Raw genomic sequence first — 18,766 nt, forward strand, 5'->3', positions numbered from 1 at the left:
AATCTGCGCCAACTGTGTGATGCCATCATGTCAATATGGTCCAAAATCTCTGAGGAAGGCTTCCAGCACCTTGTTGAATCTCTGCCACGAAGAATTGAGGCAGTTCTGAAGGCAAAAGGGGGTCCAACCCCTTACTAGCATGGTGTACCTAATAAAGTGGCCAGTGAGTGTGTGTGTGTGTGTATGTATATATATATATATATATATATATATATATATATATTATGTATATATTTAGCTTTGTCGCCATAAAAGGAAGGGGGCCCAGGCACATTTCTTGCACAGGGGCCCCAAGCTGTCAGTGTCCTCCCCTGATGGGATAGATAGATAGATAGATATGGGATAGATAGATATGGGATAGATAGATACATAGATATATCTATCCATATATGTATAGATATATCCATAGATATATCTATACATATATCCATTTAAAAAAAAAAAAATGGTGTGGGCTCCCGCGCAATTTTTTGTGCCAGAGGGGGAAAGCCGATGGCTGGGGGCCAATATTTGTAGCCTGGGAAGGGGGTAATACCCATGGCCCCTTCCCAGGCTTTGAATATCAGCCCGCAGCTGTTTGCTTATCCTTTACTGCCTATTAAAATAGGGGGACCCCCCAAAAAATGAAGTGGGGTCCCCCTATATTTTATAGCCAGAAAAGCCTACGCAGACAGCTGCGGGCTAATATTCATAGCCTAGGAAGGGGCCATGGATATTGGACCCCCCCCTGGCTACAAATACCAGCCCACAGCCGCCCCAGAAATGGCGCATCTATAAGGTGCGTCAATTCTGGAACTTAGCCCCTCTCTTCCCACTCCCGTGTAGTGGTGGGATATGGGGTAATAAGGGGTTAATGTCACCTTGCTATTGTAAGGTGACATTAAGCCCGGTTAATAATGGAGAGGCGTCAATAAGACACCTATCCATTATTAATCTTATATAAATAAAGAGTTAAAAAACCACACACATAAGAATTAAGTATTTTAATTAAAACACAACACCGTTTTCATATTTTTATTGCACGCCCACATCCAAACGACACCTTCGGTCTCCTATAATGAAAAGTAAAAAAATAAAGTAACCGTATACTCCCTGTCCGACGCAGTCCAATTAATAACAAGTGTCCCACGACGATCTCCCCTACAGAACAGTGACATCAGGTTATGTCACTGCTCTATAGGGCCTCCCAGTGATGAACTGACAGGAGTGTTGTGAATTCTCTCTCTGGCTTCCCTCTGGTGATTACTGAAGATAGTGGAGCTGGTCAGAATGAGAGTTCTCTTTCTGTGCTCCCTCTGGTGGTTACTGGAGGTAGTGAAGCTGGTCTGATTGACAGAGGCCTGCCACCTGATAATGAGGAAGACGATTGGAGATCTGGGGTTTCTGATTGGGATTTAAGACAGCTGACTCCCTCTATCAATGCTGGTGATTTTCTTCTTGTGCCTCCTGAGGTCTGATGTCTCCTGCTCTTTCCCTGTAGGTTCAGCTAAGTGGTTCATTTGCTATTCTGTTTGCATTTGATCTGGTTTTGTTTATCTCTGCTTTGTGCGGGTCAGCTAGCTCCGGCTGTGGCTGTGCTGAATCACCGCCCATATGTTACTGCATGTACCAGTTCGTTTTGTCCCCTTTTTTATTGGTCTCTTTTTACTTTGCTTTCAGAATATACCAGAGTGCTGATTAGTGGGGACGAAGTCGTGCAACTTCAGTGTTTTTGTGCAGCAGATGTGTTGGACTTTTTTGCAGGGTTTTTTGCGTGATTGCAGACAGTGTCTTTCCTTTCCTGTCCTGTCTAGTCAGTGTGGGCCCCATAGTTTGCTCAGTCAATTTTTCTGCCTGCGTTTGTGTTTTCATCTTGTCTCACCGACAATATATGTTTGGGGGCTATCTATTCCTTTGGGGTCTGCTCCGGGGCAGTTTAGATTTCCCCTTTCTTGCTTTAGGCTTAGTTAGCTCTCCGGCTGTGCCGAGGCGTCTAGGATCATCGTAGGTACGCTCCACGGCTACTGCTAGCTGTGTGGACAGGATCAGGGGTCTGCATCCGCTTAGTTACCAACCTCTCTGGTTTTCTGTGGCTTAGCCTGGGCCTGCTATCCTCAGTGGTGACCCATTCATAACACAGGAGACAATGCATCCTGCAGTGCATCACTGAGGTACCTGAGTTCAGGCTCTCACTTTACAGCAATGCTGCATGAGAATTAGTGTTAGGTTTACGGGACCTCTTTCCCAGCGGCTGAGGGATATTCTCCGCGGAGGATTAGATCCGCTGTCAGTTCATCGTGAAAGCCCCTGTATAGCACCGACTTACCCGATGTCAGTGTTCTACACCGGAGATCGTCGTGGGACCCTCGTTATTAACTGGACTGGAAAGGTAAGTATAGGTTTGTTTATTTTATTTTTATTAAAGGAGACGAGGGCTTCGGGGAATTAGGTGATTGGTAAGTATGTACTCTATGTTATGTTGTATGTTATATGTATGTTCTGTATGTTATATGTTGTATGTTATGTATGTTTTTTTTTGTTTGTATTTTTTATATTCAACACACTAACTTGATGATGGGACTACTACTGTTCCATCATTGGCTAATGTGTCACTCACTGTCAGTGTGAAAAAATGAGGATGATTGACCTCATGGAGATCAACATCCGACTCTGCGGAGACACCATCACGTGTTTCTCAACGCAGTGATTCTAGAGCACTGCCCCCATCCCTTATGGGAAATATATAAAACATGCAAAAATATAAGCCGCGGAGACACCATCACATGTTTCTCAACGCAAGCAATGACTAGCCAGGTCTTACACCGGGAAGGAACAACCACGGGAAGGGCAGTCTCCAATGAAGGAAACCACCTATGCCAAAACATGGTATCCATCCACAGACAGCTGTTTCGGGGTATTGCTCCTCATCAGTGTGGAGTAGGAAACTGCCTAGTAGGAGCAATGCCTAGTAGAGGACTATGAAAAAATGAGGATGATTGACCTCATGGAGATCAACATCCGACACTGCAGAGACACCATCACGTGTTTCTCAACGCAGTGATTCTAGAGCACTGCCCCCATCCCTTATGGGAAATATGTAAAACATGCAAAAATATAAGCCGCGGAGACACCATCACATGTTTCTCAATGCAAGCAATGACTAGCCAGGTCTTTCACTGGGAAGGAACAACCACGGGAAGGGCAGTCTCCAATGAAGGAAACCACCTATGCCAAAACATGGTATCCATCCACAGACAGCTGTTTCGGGGTATTGCCCCTCATCGTGAAAGCCCCTGTATAGCACTGACTTACCCGATGTCAGTGTTCTACACCGGAGATCGTCGTGGGACCCTCGTTATTAACTGGACTGGAAAGGTAAGTATAGGTTTGTTTATTTTATTTTTATTAAAGGAGACGAGGGCTTCGGGGAATTAGGTGATTGGTAAGTATGTACTCTATGTTATGTTGTATGTTATATGTATGTTCTGTATGTTATATGTTGTATGTTTTGTATGTTTTTTTTTTGTTTGTTTTTTTTATATTCAACACATAAACTTGATGATGGGACTACTACTGTTCCATCATTGGCTAATGTGTCACTCACTGTCAGTGTAGCACTCTCTTGACTCCGGCTTCCAGTCCCAAAGAGCCGGTTTTCCCTCACGTTTGCCCCACTCCTTAAGGTATGATACTAATTACTGGCTTTTTCTTAAAAAATAGAACTGAATCTAATATAACAGAGTGGGAGACAGGCTCTGACTCTGAGGTCCAAGTGGACCCAGTTGGTGAAGGGGAAGAACAGGCTGGACCATCATCCCATCAAGTTAGCAATCACCATCCACCAGCATGGCCATCTGCAGGTCAGGAGGCAAATCAAGAAGAGGAGGACCGTGGGCAGAGTAGCAGCCCAACCCTCCCACTTGATACCTCACCACAGGCTGCAGTAGTGTCACGGCCTGAACGATGCAAACTGGATACCAAACGCCAAGTGGATACTGGGGTATTGAACTACCTGTCCGGCACTGCAAATGATGATGGGGAAGAGGCATATGCCTGGAGTCTGGCTCGCTATCTACGCACAATCCCCCGAGAAGTCAGGCTGTGGGCCAGAGGTGCTCTACAAATTGTAATAGATGCCTGCACCCCACCCAATAACCCAACACAGATCTTGGCTTATCTAGATAGATGGCAACTTTCACGGGCAAACCGTCTCCAAATGCCTGTGCCACCAGAGGATAACACTAGACCTGAAAGTGATCCCCCTTCCACGCGTAGTCCATCCCCACAACTACCTCAAGGTGTTAGCCAACACCGCCCACAACATGGGCATGTATATCCTCCTGCAGTACATCACCAGTATGGCCACTTGACCATACCCAGTGGAGGAGAGTGGCCACTGCATGGGTATGGTCGACATGGACATTCTGGGGTGTATCCGCACATGGCCCTGTCAATGCCCTTGAGCATGTCCCGCATTACCAAAGTGGACAGTACCAGCATGTTCCACCCCAAGTACCTTCCATGCTCCATCATGCCGCCTCAGCCACCAATCAGCATCATGGCCAATTAGGCCAACAAAGTACCGAAAACACTCAGGCTGCTGCTCCACCATCTCCACCACCTACATATATAAATTTGTGAGTGTTTTTTTGCCTTGGTTTTATAATTTTGTGTTAAAAATTTTCTTAGTATTGTTTGCTTTTGTCAAACTTTCTTTCTGGCCTCAAATACAGGCCATATTTGCCATATGACATTAATATGGTATGTTAACTACTACAATTTATGCAAGTAAAAAGCGTAAAGTCAATATGGTTTTCTAGTTTTTTTAATGTTTAGATGATGTTTGGAATGTCTTATTTGAGACATATTATATTTTTGGGTAAAAAAAAGGGAAATTTACCAAAATTTTGTGTTTAGCACACACACACAGCCAAACAAATCATAACATAGACAATGCATTGTCTTGCTAAGGAGTATATCCCTCCGGCAAAGCAAAATAAGTAGCGAAAACATCACGCACTTTAAGTCCAGATGGTGGCCGACGTGTTTGATGTCCATATTAAGTAGGCCCGACAGTATTTACACCTGCAACATCATAAGCTTTGTTGGCAAGACAGTCATGTTTTCGGGTAAAGTTGTGTAGTACCACACGTGCTTTTATAACTTGATTTACATTTTGTTCGCTTAGTTGGATTGCAGACTGCAGAACCCACCATTTGGCAGTGAGAATGTCAAAGGCACACTCCACCAGGCGGCGTGCACGGGATAGGCGGAAATTAAAAATTCTGCGCTGGTGGTCCAGCGTTCACCTTGGATAGGGCCTAATGAGGATCCTGGTTAACTGAAAAGCCTGATCACCAACCATCACATAAGGCACTGGTTCTAGATTAGACCCTGGTAGCTGACGTGGGGGTGGAAGATCCAACTGATAATGCCTGAAATGGTGGATTTACCGAGTAAGAACTCAAGGTGTAGGCCCGCATAGGATAGCACAGTGGACAGAAAGCTAGAGGCACAAATAAAAAAAAATTAGGATCTAAAAAAAATCTAAAAAAGCCCCACAACATTTTAAGGTTGGTAGCATACCGTAAAGTCAGTAGAAGACGCTCCTCTGCCGAAATAGCTTGCACATCACAGTGTTCTTGTACGTGATCCCAGAGCGCACAGTCTCGAGAAGATCAAATGTGGGCAAGCTCATCCTGCAATATTGATAGAACATGTCTGGATGGCTGTGTAGTGAAGCATACAGACGGTGAAAATGGCCTTTTGTCACCCGTTGTCTCAAAAGTGGATGGACCCACATTCTTCTTGTCCGCCTCCTCAGATCAACAATCACTGGGTAAGGCTCCCCGAAACGTTGGTGCAAAACCCAGTATAAAAGAACCTGCTCAGTGGTGTTAAAGGTTAGCCTGTATGACATGTTGCACACAAGTCAGCTCGAGAAACACAACAGCAAACTAGGAGGAGAAGGGGACTTGGTAGTCAACCAATAAATAGCCTAAAACATTAATTTAAAATTATTTTCAGCTCAGAAATCAATCATTTGCTCGTTTTTCAAGCCGGTGAGAAGATCTCGTCATACGGATGCCATACGGATGTCATATGGATCCTTAGATGCGAGTAAATCGCATTTAAAATGAATTATATACGGATCTACATACGAAAAACAGTTGTGCAATTATTGCATTACAAAATTGGACTGATTTTTTTTTACATGTTGTGTGTGACTCCGGCCTAAGAAGAATATGATTTTAAAACCTTCCTAATAAATGTGAGTTTTATCTTTTTTCACTAATTTTGGTGCTGGAGACCCCCTCTTTTTTCCTTTGGATTTGGATTTACAGCACCAGTTGAACTGCACTGGACATCTCCTGGCATCAGACCGCTTATGGACTATATGGACACTGATGTATGGTAGGCTGAATATTTTCTCCTTCGTCTCATTGGGGGACACAGGTACTGTGGGTGTATGCTACTGCCACCTGGAGGCTGACACTAAGTGAACAAAAAAAGGTTAGCTCCTCCTCCGCCGCATACACCCTCGCCCCAATCGCGGGCGGAAACCAGTTTTTTGCTTAGTGTCCTGTGGAGGCACACACGTCTGCATGTCTCCAGACTTTATTTTTTTTTTCCTTTTTCTTTTTACTATGAAGAAAAGACAGGGGAGACGGACCCTATTGAAAGGGGCCGATCTCCCCAAACCATCAACGGGCGAGCACACGTTGAGTATCGTCTCCGCATATCCTTTCCCGCACCGTGGGACATATCTGGGCCGTTTTTCCCCAGACTTCTATTTTTTTTTATTTTTTATTTTGTGAAGAAAAGACCGGGGTAACGGATCCTATTGAAAGGGTCCGTTTTCCCCAAACTATCAACGGGCGAGCACGTGCGAGTGTCCCTCCACGTATCCTCTCCTGCTACGTGGGAGATTATGCCAGACTTAGCCCTGTCCACCCCTAGGTATAGAAACCGTGGGCTTGTACAGAGGCACAAGACTGGTCTGCGCGGCCCCCACTGCTCCACCAACGCTAGACGGCGGTGCTGCAGGGCGGCGGACGGTCCCTCTCCTCACCCTGGAAGTTGGACGGAGCTAGGGTGCCTGCACCGTCCAGAAGATTACCCCCTTCCCTCTACCTGGAATTGTCATGAGGATCTCCTTCGTCAGGTATGGAGGGCTGGGGAGGGTCCTGCGGCAGCGTTCGGAGGGCGTCAGGCATCAGAGGAATGCAGGTGAAAAAGAGGATGTCAGCCCCGTCCCCCTTCCCCCCTCCCCCCCTCCCTACCCCGGCGCAGTCGCCGAGTTCTGGCGCCGATTCCAGCGCCCATAGAGTGCGGGATTTCCTGCGCACATCCACCACGCGGCGGGCAGGCAGATAAAAAATTTAGTCCGCGGCTAGGCCGCGGGTGGAAGTCCCGCCCCCGGTGTGACGTATTTCCGGCGCCCGCCCCCCGCGACTAGGGCGGACGCCAAACAAATTGAACTCCCGGCTTCAGTGCAGGGTGGGCCGCGACTGGAGGAGGACATCTCGGCCTACCCAGAGGAGAAAGGGAGCTCAGCAGCAGGCGGGGGGACACAGGATCGGGGTAAGTGTGACCCCGACCCTAGAGGCCGCGCTACGTGCAATAAAAGGGGGCTTTCCTCCTCTTTCCACTCAACCCTCATAGTATAGATTGAGTCTGGCAGGCATTATGGCCGGAAAAGGAAAGTCACACACGTTCCTTTATTCATTAAATAAGATCCTGCAGGATAGGGACCTGCCGACGGAAATATCAGAGATAGCGAGTCAGATTGCGATGGCTGGTGATTACTTAATCAATGCTTCCTTGGATGTGGCTAACTGCGCGGCACTTGTGGCTACAAATGCAATCGCCATTAGGAGGGCCCTATGGTTAAGGATGTGGCAAGCCGATTCGATTTCCAAAAAATCCTTGACTTCCCTACCTTATCAAAGTGGCCGCCTATTTGGGGAAAAATTAGACCAACTCATCTCTGATGCTACAGGGGGAAAAAGCAGTTTTCTCCCACAACAGAAAATTAAACCGTCTTTTCGCCAGCCTCAGGCACGGTTTCGAGCATTTCGCAACCCCGGGTGTATGGCACCGACCAGTTCCGCCGCGCCAGCCCACTACAACCAAGATAAGGATCGACAGGTCACATATAGAGCCAACCCGCTGGGCAGGATGTGGGCTCGCCAGCCCAGGTCAAGGGGAATAAGATCCCAAAGATCCTCAGCCAAATGACTCGGGGCGCCCTCTACCCAAAAGTGGCAGGGTAGGCGGCCGCCTGCTCCGGTTTCGCCACATCTGTGTCACGGTAGCACGCGACTCATGGGTGGCAGAATTGGTGTCCTCAGGGTACAAGATAGAAACACTTTGGAGGATACCTGAGAAACTTTCTGTCCCAGCTTCCCAAAGGGGAGGCCAGGGCAGAGGCGCTGATAGGGGCCATCGAGTCACTCCAGCGCAACGGAGACATTATTCCCGTACCAGAGTACAAGAGGACTCAGGGTTTTTACTCCAATCTGTTCGCGGTCCCCAAAAAGGACGGGACAGTCAGGCCGGTGCTGGACCTAAAGCTCCTGAACAAGTTCATCAGGATCAGACATTTTCGAATGGAATGTCTCCATTCTGTTATATCAGCCATGGAGCAGGGAGAATACTTGGCCTCGATCGACGTCCAGGATGCTTATCTGCACATCCCTATTTTTCCTCCGCATCAGAGGTTCCTACGTATTGCCATCAAAGGTCGCAATTTCCAGTTTGTAGCACTTCCCTTCGGGCTAGCCACCCCCCCCCCACAGTGTTCACAAAGGTAATGACAGTTGTCATGGCCATTTTGCACTCTCGGGGCATAGTCGTCTTGCCATACTTAGACGACCTTTTGGTGAAAGGCCCCTCATTTCGGGCATGCGAGGAAAACGTCAGCATCACGCTGGATACCCTATCCCATCTAGGATGGTTGGTCAACAGAAAGAAATCATCCCTTGTCCCAGCCCAAAGGATTTCTTTTTTAGGGATGTTTTTCGACACCTCCCGAGGGTTGGTAATTCTCCCTCAGGACAAGGCTCTAGCGCTTCGGCAAGGAGTCCGGAAGCTGCTGCAACCAGTCCCTCACACCATCCGGTTTGGGATGAGGGTGCTAGGGAAGATGGTGGCGGCAATGGAAGCGATTCCGTTTGCCCAATTTCATCTTCGTCCCCTACAGCACGCCCTCTTGTCATCCTGGAACAAGAACCCATTCACGCTCGATCACCAGTGCCGGTTGTCCCCTCAGGTCAAACAGTCACTACAGTGGTGGACGAACAGTTCCTCCCTGCTTCAGGGGAAACCTTTTCCCCTGGATCAATGGCTGGTGGTCACAACCGACGCGAGCTTTCTCGGCTGGGGAGCAGTTTTTCGTCGCCACACGACCCAGGGGCAATGGTCGAAACAGGAGGCGTGCCTCCAGATCAACTTGTTGGAGATACGAGCAGTGCGTTTGGCGCTGCAACATTTCCAGCACCTTCTAGCGGGATGGCCTGTCCGGATTCAATCGGACAATACCACGGTGGTGGCTTACGTAAATCATCAAGGGGGTACGCGCAGCAAGGCAACCATGCGTGAGGTAGAACATGTACTTCGCTGGGCCGAGAGGAACCACTCTGTAATTTCAGCAGTCCACATACCGGGCGTGGAAAATTGGGAGGCGGACTTCCTCAGCCGGCAGGGGGTTGCGTCCGGGGAATGGTCTTTGCACCCCGAGGCTTTCCTGTAGATTTGCAAACGGTGGGGGACACCGGATGTGGATCTGATGGCCTCCAGGGTGAACGCCAAGGTACCCGTGTTTGTCGCTCGATTTCGGGACCCGCGAGCGATAGCAGTGGATGCGCTGGTTCTGCCATGGAACCAGTTTCCCCCGCTGCCGCTGCACCCGAGGGTTATCAAAAAGATCAAAACAGAAGGGGTTCCAGCGATTCTGCTGGCTCCAGACTGGCCCTGCCGAACATGGTACGCAGATCTAGTGCAGCTGCTCGCTGACGTCCCTTGGCGACTGCCAGAGCGCCCAGATCTACTATCCCAGGGCCCGATCTTCCACCCGAACTCAGGGGCCCTGTGTTTGACGGCTTGGCCGTTGAATCTTGGATTCTGACCCAGGCGGGGTTTGGGCGTGAGGTGGTCGCTACAATGGTTAGCGCCCGGAAGCCTACCTCGGCAAAAATTTACCATCACACTTGGAAGGTCTTCTTTGATTGGTGTCGAGATCGTGGGGTTGCTCCACTGATCTTTTCTATCCCCAACATCTTGGCTTTTCTTCAGTCAGGCCTAGACTCATGGTTGGCTCCGAGCTCCCTTAGGAGACAGATATCGGCCTTGTTGGTCCTCTTCCAGCGAAAAATCGCTACCAATAGGCAGGGGAGGACGTACATCCAGTGGGTTTCACATTTGGTACCCCCCTATAGGGCGCCTCTAGACTCCTGGGACCTTAACCTGGTCTTGAGTGTCCTGCAGGAAGCTCCTTTTGAGCCATTACGGGAAATTTCTTTGTCGTACCTTTCCCGGAAGGTGGTATTCTTGGTAGCCATAACTTCCATTAGGCGAGTCTCAGAGTTGGCAGCCCTATCTGGTCGAGCACCGTATCGCACTTTCTTCAAGGATAAGGTGGTTCTCAGACCAGCTCCCCCCTTTCTGCCGAAGGTCGTGTCCTCATTTCACATTAATGAGGACATTGTCCTGCCTTCATTTTGTCCAGCACCAGTACATCAGGTGGAAAGAGCGCTTCACACAGTAGACCTAGTGAGAGCACTCAGAAGGTATGTGTCGTGGATGGCGCCCTTTCGCCTGACAGACACGCTGTTCGTGCTCCCCGAAAGGCGCAGGAAGGGACTCGCAGCCTCAAAGTCGACCATAGCCAGATGAATCCGTCTAACTATTCAAGAGGCCTACCGCATTAGAAGCACGCCGATTCCAGCAGGGATCAGAGTGCACTCTACTCGTGCAGTGGGCGCTTCGGCACCAGGCTTCGGCGGAGCAGGTATGCAAAGCAGAAACCTGGTCCAGCCTGCACACATTTTCTAAACATAACAAGGTGCATACACAGGCTTCGTCAGATGCGAGCCTGGGTGGGAAAGATCTCCAAGCAGCAGTGGCGCACTTTTAGACAGGAGGTGCATGTGGCTTGGATCGGTGAGTCAATCTCCCACCCAGGGACTGCTTTAGGGCGTCCCACAGTACCTGTGTCCCCCAATGAGACGAAGGAGAAACATGGATTTTTGTGAGTACTCACCGTAAAATACTTTTCTCCGAGACGCTCATTGGGGGACACAGCACTCACCCTGATGGCCAGTTGGCTCTTGTTTATTTAATTAATGTGTTTTTCTTTTAAGATTAGGGTGGTCCTTTTCCAGACATATTGTATTCTGCATTAAGGCTGTTTTGTTTCATGTTCTCCTACTGCTGTTGCACTGAACTGGTTTCCGCCCGCGACTGGGGCGAGGGTGTATGCGGCGGAGGAGGAGCTAACCTTTTTCTCTTCTCAGTAGAATCCTATGCAGATTGCTTCCTTGCGATGGTAAACTAACCCTTTCTATGCCAGCAAAGGTCAAAACATTAGGATTTCCTCCATGTATATCCCTAATATGATTTATTAGGCGTGGAACCCCTTTGCCTGTACCAATAGAGTTGAAATGCTCCCTGAACCTTACATACATGGGACATATCATTTTCCCTATTGTGGTGTAGTAACCACTGAGTCCGCTAGGGGGCGCTGTGTGGATGTCCCAGGAGAAAGGATGAATGGCAGAATACTGAATGGCCGTTATGTATCTCAAAGTGGGTGGCTTTGGGATGGAGACTTGTGTTGATCAGCAGTGATACTGCTGAGGTGTTGTTTCAATGTGTAAGGGAGAAGTCTCCAGGTAACTAGAGAGATGGGTGGACCTGGTTACCTACAAACCCACCCAGGGGGTGTGTTTAAAGCACTATTGTAAAGAGTGTGTAAAGGCTTGAAGGACCTGTGATGAGGTCAGTCATGTGACCCGGTGGGCGTGGCTATGGACCATATAATGTGGCCAGGGTAGGTCACATGGGGGTGAAATCTGGGACCTGGTTGGTCCAGTGTGGAAGGTCCCATCTGAGTGAGATGGGGCTGCCTTCTGACAGCAAGTGAACGCTGTGTTAATAGCTGCACGTGCCTGGAAATTCCCTGGAGGGAATGGACGTCTGCCGCATGATGAAGAATGAACCACGAGTGACCCTGATGTGGGTGAGATAACACTGAGGCTACAAAGCCTGCGCATATATAACCCGTGTGACCACAGGGATTACAGAGCTGAACTCTGTCATGGACGCTATGCTGGTATATGAAGTTTATGTTGCTTCTGTGGGTTTATGCTGCTAAATAAACCGCATGGACTATGATGTTGTATGGAAAACTTGTGCCGGATCTGATTTTGTGGCTGCTGAGCGAGTATCCCCTACTTGAATGACAGCGCTACCTCACATTATTTAGAAAAATTTACAGGGACAAAAGATCACATACACTACATGAGTAGTTTTACAAGAAATGAAATCAAAGACGCAATGAGAGGAAATCCTAATGTCGATTTTTCTCTAACCACTGCTTTTTTCCTCAGGTTGTTTTAGCTTTTAATACAATTGTTTTTATTCAATTTTTGTATAACAATAATTTTTTGTGTTTTTTTTGTATTACACAGAATCTTAGCTTTGTATGTTGTTATGAGGGATTTTTGTGGGGAGGAGCTTGCCTCACCTTGGGTATTTGATCTCCCGTCATTTTCCCTAATTCATGTGACCCGTAGAAGCGTGTTTGTCTGTGAAACATCCGTCGTCATTTTTTGCACCCCTGTTCCCATTCTCCCGTTGAAGATTCTTCAATAAATTTTCATATCCTAACCGGTGAGTGCCTTCTATTTTTCTTCTTATGGTAATATATTAAACACCTTCTTCGCCACGGTATTCGCGGTGGAAAATGAAATGCTAGGTGAAATACCGAGAGACAAAGAAAACCCTATATTAAGGGGCACCAATCTAAACCAAGAAGAGGTGCAAAACCGGCTAAATAAGAGTAAAATGGATAAATCTCCAGGTCCGGATGGCATACACCCACGAGTACTAAGAGAACGAAGTAATATAATAGACAAGCCATTATTTCTTATATTTAGGGACTCTATAGAGACGGGGTCTGTTCCACAGAACTGGCGCATAGCTGCAATGGTTTCTACAATCCGCATCTATTTCAAGTCTTGAATCTGCAGATTAACTCTGTCAAGGGCTAGACTACATTTCTGGTGTAACTTTTGAAGAATTTCCTGGGTGGGCATTGCCATGCCCCATTCCACCCATGTTCTACACACTTTTGCAAACCTCACCAGGACTGACTTGAAAACGCCAGAAATCTGGTGAAAGCACTTAGATGACTTGTGCCCTTTGTGTCATAAGTAGTACTATTAAACTGGGATGTTGTAATGAGTGATTTGATGTTGTATTGAGTGATTCACTGCTAAAATTTAAGAAGGGACTGGATGCCTTTCTTAAAAAGTATAATGTTACAGGGTTTATATACTAGATTCCTTGATAGGGCGTTGATCCAGGGAACTAGCCTGATTGCCATATGTGGAGTCGGGAAGGAATTTTTTTCCCCAATGTGGAGCTTAGTGTTTGCCGTATGTTTTTTTTTTTCCTTCCTCTGAATCAACTTGTTAGGCTATGGGTTGAACTAGATGGACTTAGTCTCCTTTCAACCTTAAGGCTATGTGCACACGTGCTGATTTTTTGTGGAATTTTCTACAGCAATTCCGCAACTTCTGCCGCAGGAAATCCGCGAAAAATCTGCATGCTGATTGACAGGTTGGTCTCATTCGTCAAACATAGTGTTTGACAAGTGTGACCAAATTTTTTACTATTGAGGCTGCCTATGCAGTAAAAGATATTTTGTTAAAAATAATTAAAAAAAAATAAAAAAATCGGAATATTCTCACCTTCCAGGGCCCGGAAGGGAAGGAGCGCCATTTGACTTTTTGAATGGAAAGTTAGCTCCAATCGTTAGCGGACACCATGTCACGTTTGGAGAGCCCCTGTGTGTCTAAACATTGGAGCTCCCCCACAAGTGACCCCATTTTGGAGACTAGACCCCCTCAAAAATGATTTTTTAGCCCGCTATATTTTATTTTCACAAGGCTAACAGGAGAAATTGGACCACAAAAGTTGTTGTGCAATTTGTCCTGAGTACACCGATACCCCATATGTGGGGGGAACCACTGTTTGGGCGCATGGGAGAGCTCAGAAGGGAAGAAGCGCCATTTTAGAATGCAGACTTTGATGGAATGTTGCGTTTGCAAAGCCCCTGATGTGCCTAAACAGTAGAAACCCCCCCCACAAGTGACCCAATTTTGGAAACTAGAATCCCCATGGAGCTTATCTAGATGTGTAGTGAGCACTTGGAACCCCCAAGTGCTTCACAGAAGTTTATAAACGCAGAGCCATGAAAATAAAAAATAATTTTTTTTCCTCAAAAAATGATTTTTAGCCCACTATTTTTTATTTTCACATGGGTAATGGGAGAAAATCGACCCCAAAAAGTTGTCCAGTTTGTCCTGAGTACACTGGTACAGTAAATGTGGGGGGGAACCACTGTTTGGGCACAAGTCGGGGCTCGGAAGGGAAGTAGTGATGTTTTGAAATGCCGTCTTGATGGAATGGTCTGCGGGCGTCATGTTACTTTTGCAGAGCCCCTGATGTGCCTAAACAGTGGAAACCCCCCACAAGTGACCCCCATTTTGGAAGCTAGACCACCCAAGGAACTTATCTAGATGTGTGGTGAGCACTTTGAACCCCCGAGTGCTTCAAAGAAGTTTATAACGCAGAGCCGTGAAAATAAAGATTATTTTTTTTCCCACAAAAATAATTTTTTAGCCCCCAATTTTTTATTTTCCCAAGGGTAACAAGAGAAATAAGACGCCAAAAGTTGTTGTGCAATTTTTCCTGAGTAGGCTGATACCCTATATGTGGGGGTAAACCACTGTTTGGGCATAAGTCAGGGCTCAGAATGGAGGGAGCACTGATTGACTTTTTGAATACAAAATTGGCTGGAATAAATGGAGGCGCCATGTCGCATTTGAAGACCCCGTGATGTGCCTAAACAGTGGAAACCCCCTCAATTCTAACTCCAATCCTAACCCCAACACACCCTTAACCCTAATACCAACCCTAATCATAACCCTAAACACAATCTTAACCCCAACACACCCCTAACCCTAATCCCAACTCTAACCCTAATCTCAACCCCAACCCACCCCTAACCCTAATCTTAACCCTAATTCCAACCCTAACTCTAATTACAACCCTAACCCTAATTCTAACCTTAACCCTATTTCTAACCTTAACCCTAATTTCAACCCTAACCCTAATTCTAACCCTAATGGAAAAATAAAAATATTTTCTTTATTTTATTGTTTGTGCCTGCCTATGGGGGTGAAAAGGTGGGCGGTGATTTTATTTTTTTTTAATTTGATCACTGTGAGAGTTTATCACAGTGATCAAAATAAATGAATAAATCTGTTGCTTTGCAGATTCTGGCGGGCGCACTGCGCATGCGCCCGCCATTTTCCAAGATGGCGACGCCCATAATCCGTGATGGCGGGACACCAGGATGGTCAGGCAGACATCAGAGGCACTGTGGAGGGTGAGGGGAGGTGATTGGAAGGCAGTGGGGAGCAGAGGGAGGGGGAGCAGATGATGATGGCGGCGGCCGATAGGCGCCTTCAGTCGGTGGGAGGGGTCTGATCATTGTCCCCAGCCATGGCCGATGCTATTGCAGCATAGGCCATGGCTGGATTGTAATATTTCACCAAATTTCATTGGTGAAATATTACAAATCGCTCTGATTGGCTGTTAAAAGTGAAATAGCCAATCAGAGCGATCGTAGGCACGTGGGGGCTAAGCCACCCCCCCCTGGGGTGAGCTGCAAAGGGTCCTCTGTGTGCGGGTTGGGTGACCTTTCAGTGACCCCTGTCACCCGACCCGCAGGGGGGCAATCAATTCATGACACCACATAGGTGTCATGGGTCGGATTTGCACCGACTTTCATGACGCCTACATGGCGTCAAAGGTCGGGAAGGGGTAAGCAAAAGTTTATGTAAGGTAAGGTCACCTTTTACATTTGTCACTGTACAACATCAGAACCGAGCACCACTGAATACATTGCAATGTCAGCAACCAACTACTAGTACTCAGTAATTCAGGAGCCAAACAATATAGGCACAACTCCACCTATTGATTTATCACTATTTGGCTACCAATAATGAAACATGGCTCCAAAAAATGGTGCTCTCAATTTAAAATAATATTTTATTGAATAACAATTAAAACACATATACAGAGAGGTGTATATCCAATAATAAGAGGACCACCATAAAAACAAGAGACAAGAAAACGACTAAATGGCCAAAACATTTTTGTGATAGTATAAAATATAAATTTTATTAGTATACCAGGACTTAAAATGGTATAAGATCAAAGAGTTACATAATTAACAATTGACAATATCAAGCAGTATGCCATATAACAAAAGGAAAAGAAAAATGGAGCACAACTCAGTAGTATAAAATTAGGTGTGGATATCTATGAATGTACAGGGATATACTGTAAAAAAAATAATTATAATTTATAATAAATATTGTAATGTGAAAAAATTGAAAACAAAGTGTTAAAGTATAAAAATACAGTGTGTGAAATACATATATTATAATTGTGCTAAAAATGCGCAATGAGAATAATAATAACACCCAGAGTAAAGTGCAAAATATGTGCAAAAAAAATATTTTGCTGACTGCAAATTTGAACACACAAACTGATAGTGGGGTGTAATAACCAAAAAGAACCACCAAGTGGCAGTATATCCACAAAAAGAAAGCCTCAGCACATTGGAACTATCTTTGTCAACTAAGTATGGTAGTAATACTATATATAAGCATAGTGCCAGTTTTAATATATCCACATCTTTATATTAGGACCAGGGCTAAAAATGAAAGCAGGTAGGTATTATAATATGCTGTTAACTATAAGTAACTCACAATATGATGTCAGCAACTCCTGGTCTCCTGAGGCGCCCTCCCCAACACTCGTTTCAGCCAGCAGCCTTCATCAGGGGCTTCTCTTTTTGTGGATATACTGCCACTTGGTGGTTCTTTTTGGTTATTACACCCCATTTTTCCTTTTCTTTTCCTTTTTTTATATGGCATACAGCTTGATATTGTCAATTGTTAATTATGTATCTCTTTGATCTTATACCATTTTAAATCCTGATATACTAATAAAATTTATATTTTACACTATCAAAAATTTTTTTGGACTTTTAGTCGGTTTCTTGTCTCTTGTTTTTATGGTGGTTCTCTTTCCAATGTCCAATATTAGTACAGTCTAATTCATTCAGTAGTGCTCAATTTACGTGGTTTTCTTACCCATGGCTTACTTTGATTCACATTGTTGACAGAATTATAATTTTTTGCACTCTGAATTTGGGTCCCCCACTCTTGTTACCCAATAATAAGAGGGACTAGAAAAAACCCTGGGGTATCCTCCAAAAAAGGTCCATAAATATGATATGCAGCCCTATTAATAATATAAACTTATTATGCAGTGCAAAACATCTATATACATAATTGCCTTAAATTGCCTGTCATCCACTTCCATCTGGATGTCCCCGAGTCCCACAATCCACTGCACCGTACCGGAAGTACACCGACCGCCATTTTGGTACACCCAAGTGATGCCCCTCTGATCCAGGCCACCGATACGATACCAAACGCCGCTGGGATCCCACTTACCGCTCTGATTCAGGCTGCCGCTGCGATCCCAACCGCCGCTAGGATCCCGACCACCGCTGGGATCCTGGCCGCTGCTTGGATCCCAGCCGCCGCTCCATCCAGGTGACCACTGCGATCCCGACCACCGCAGGGATCCCAGCTGCCGCTCGGATCCAGGACGCCGCTGCGATCCCAGCCGCCGCAGGGATCCCAGCCTCTGCTCGGATCCAGGCCGCCGCTGCGATCACGAGGCTGTGAAAGGGGTATAACGAGAGGGGTGTAATGAATGGGGTGTAATGAGAGGGTGTAATGAGGGGGGAGTAATGAGAGGGATGCCGCCGCCGGACCCCCACCAGGACCCACAGCCTGACTACACGCGCCGGATCCCGCCGCTGCCTGCCCACACACCTCTGTGCTGTCACAGCGGGCAGGAAAGACCGCAGCTTGAGGCCTGTGCTGGAGATTGGGTGTGGCCACCCTCCGCACACCATCTCCAGCACAGGCCGCAAAACACCGTCTTTCCTGCCGGTTGTGACTGCACGGAAGTGGGTGGGCCGCCACCCCCAGCGCCACAAAGCACACATCTAGTATAAATATAAATAATCAATGTATTTTGATGTAACCTAAGTAAATACGATAATAGCAGAGATGCCAATGATAGGGTATGTACAAAACAGACACATCGGACCTGTTCACATATAAAGGACCGCTATAAAAGCATGTCAAACAACAAAGTGCAGGGCTTTCTAGCATCTAATAACCCCTACTGTGAACCGCTATTAATGCCAAGGCTCAGCACCAAATGTTCACCGCTAGTGAAGTAAATGGGCACTCATACCTAATATGGACACATGGAATCCCCCAGACATCCCTCTGCCCCGATGCGCATTTCGCTGCACCTTCTTCGGGAGGCATAACCCTTAGCTTAAAGGGTTTTCCCATGAACAGTCGCACCCCTTTCTACTAAGTACTTGCTGCCTTCTATG

Source organism: Dendrobates tinctorius, unplaced genomic scaffold (genome assembly GCF_039654945.1).
Source record: "Dendrobates tinctorius isolate UK_male_01 unplaced genomic scaffold, ASM3965494v1 ptg000056l, whole genome shotgun sequence".
Classification (NCBI taxonomy): Eukaryota; Metazoa; Chordata; class Amphibia; order Anura; family Dendrobatidae; genus Dendrobates; species Dendrobates tinctorius.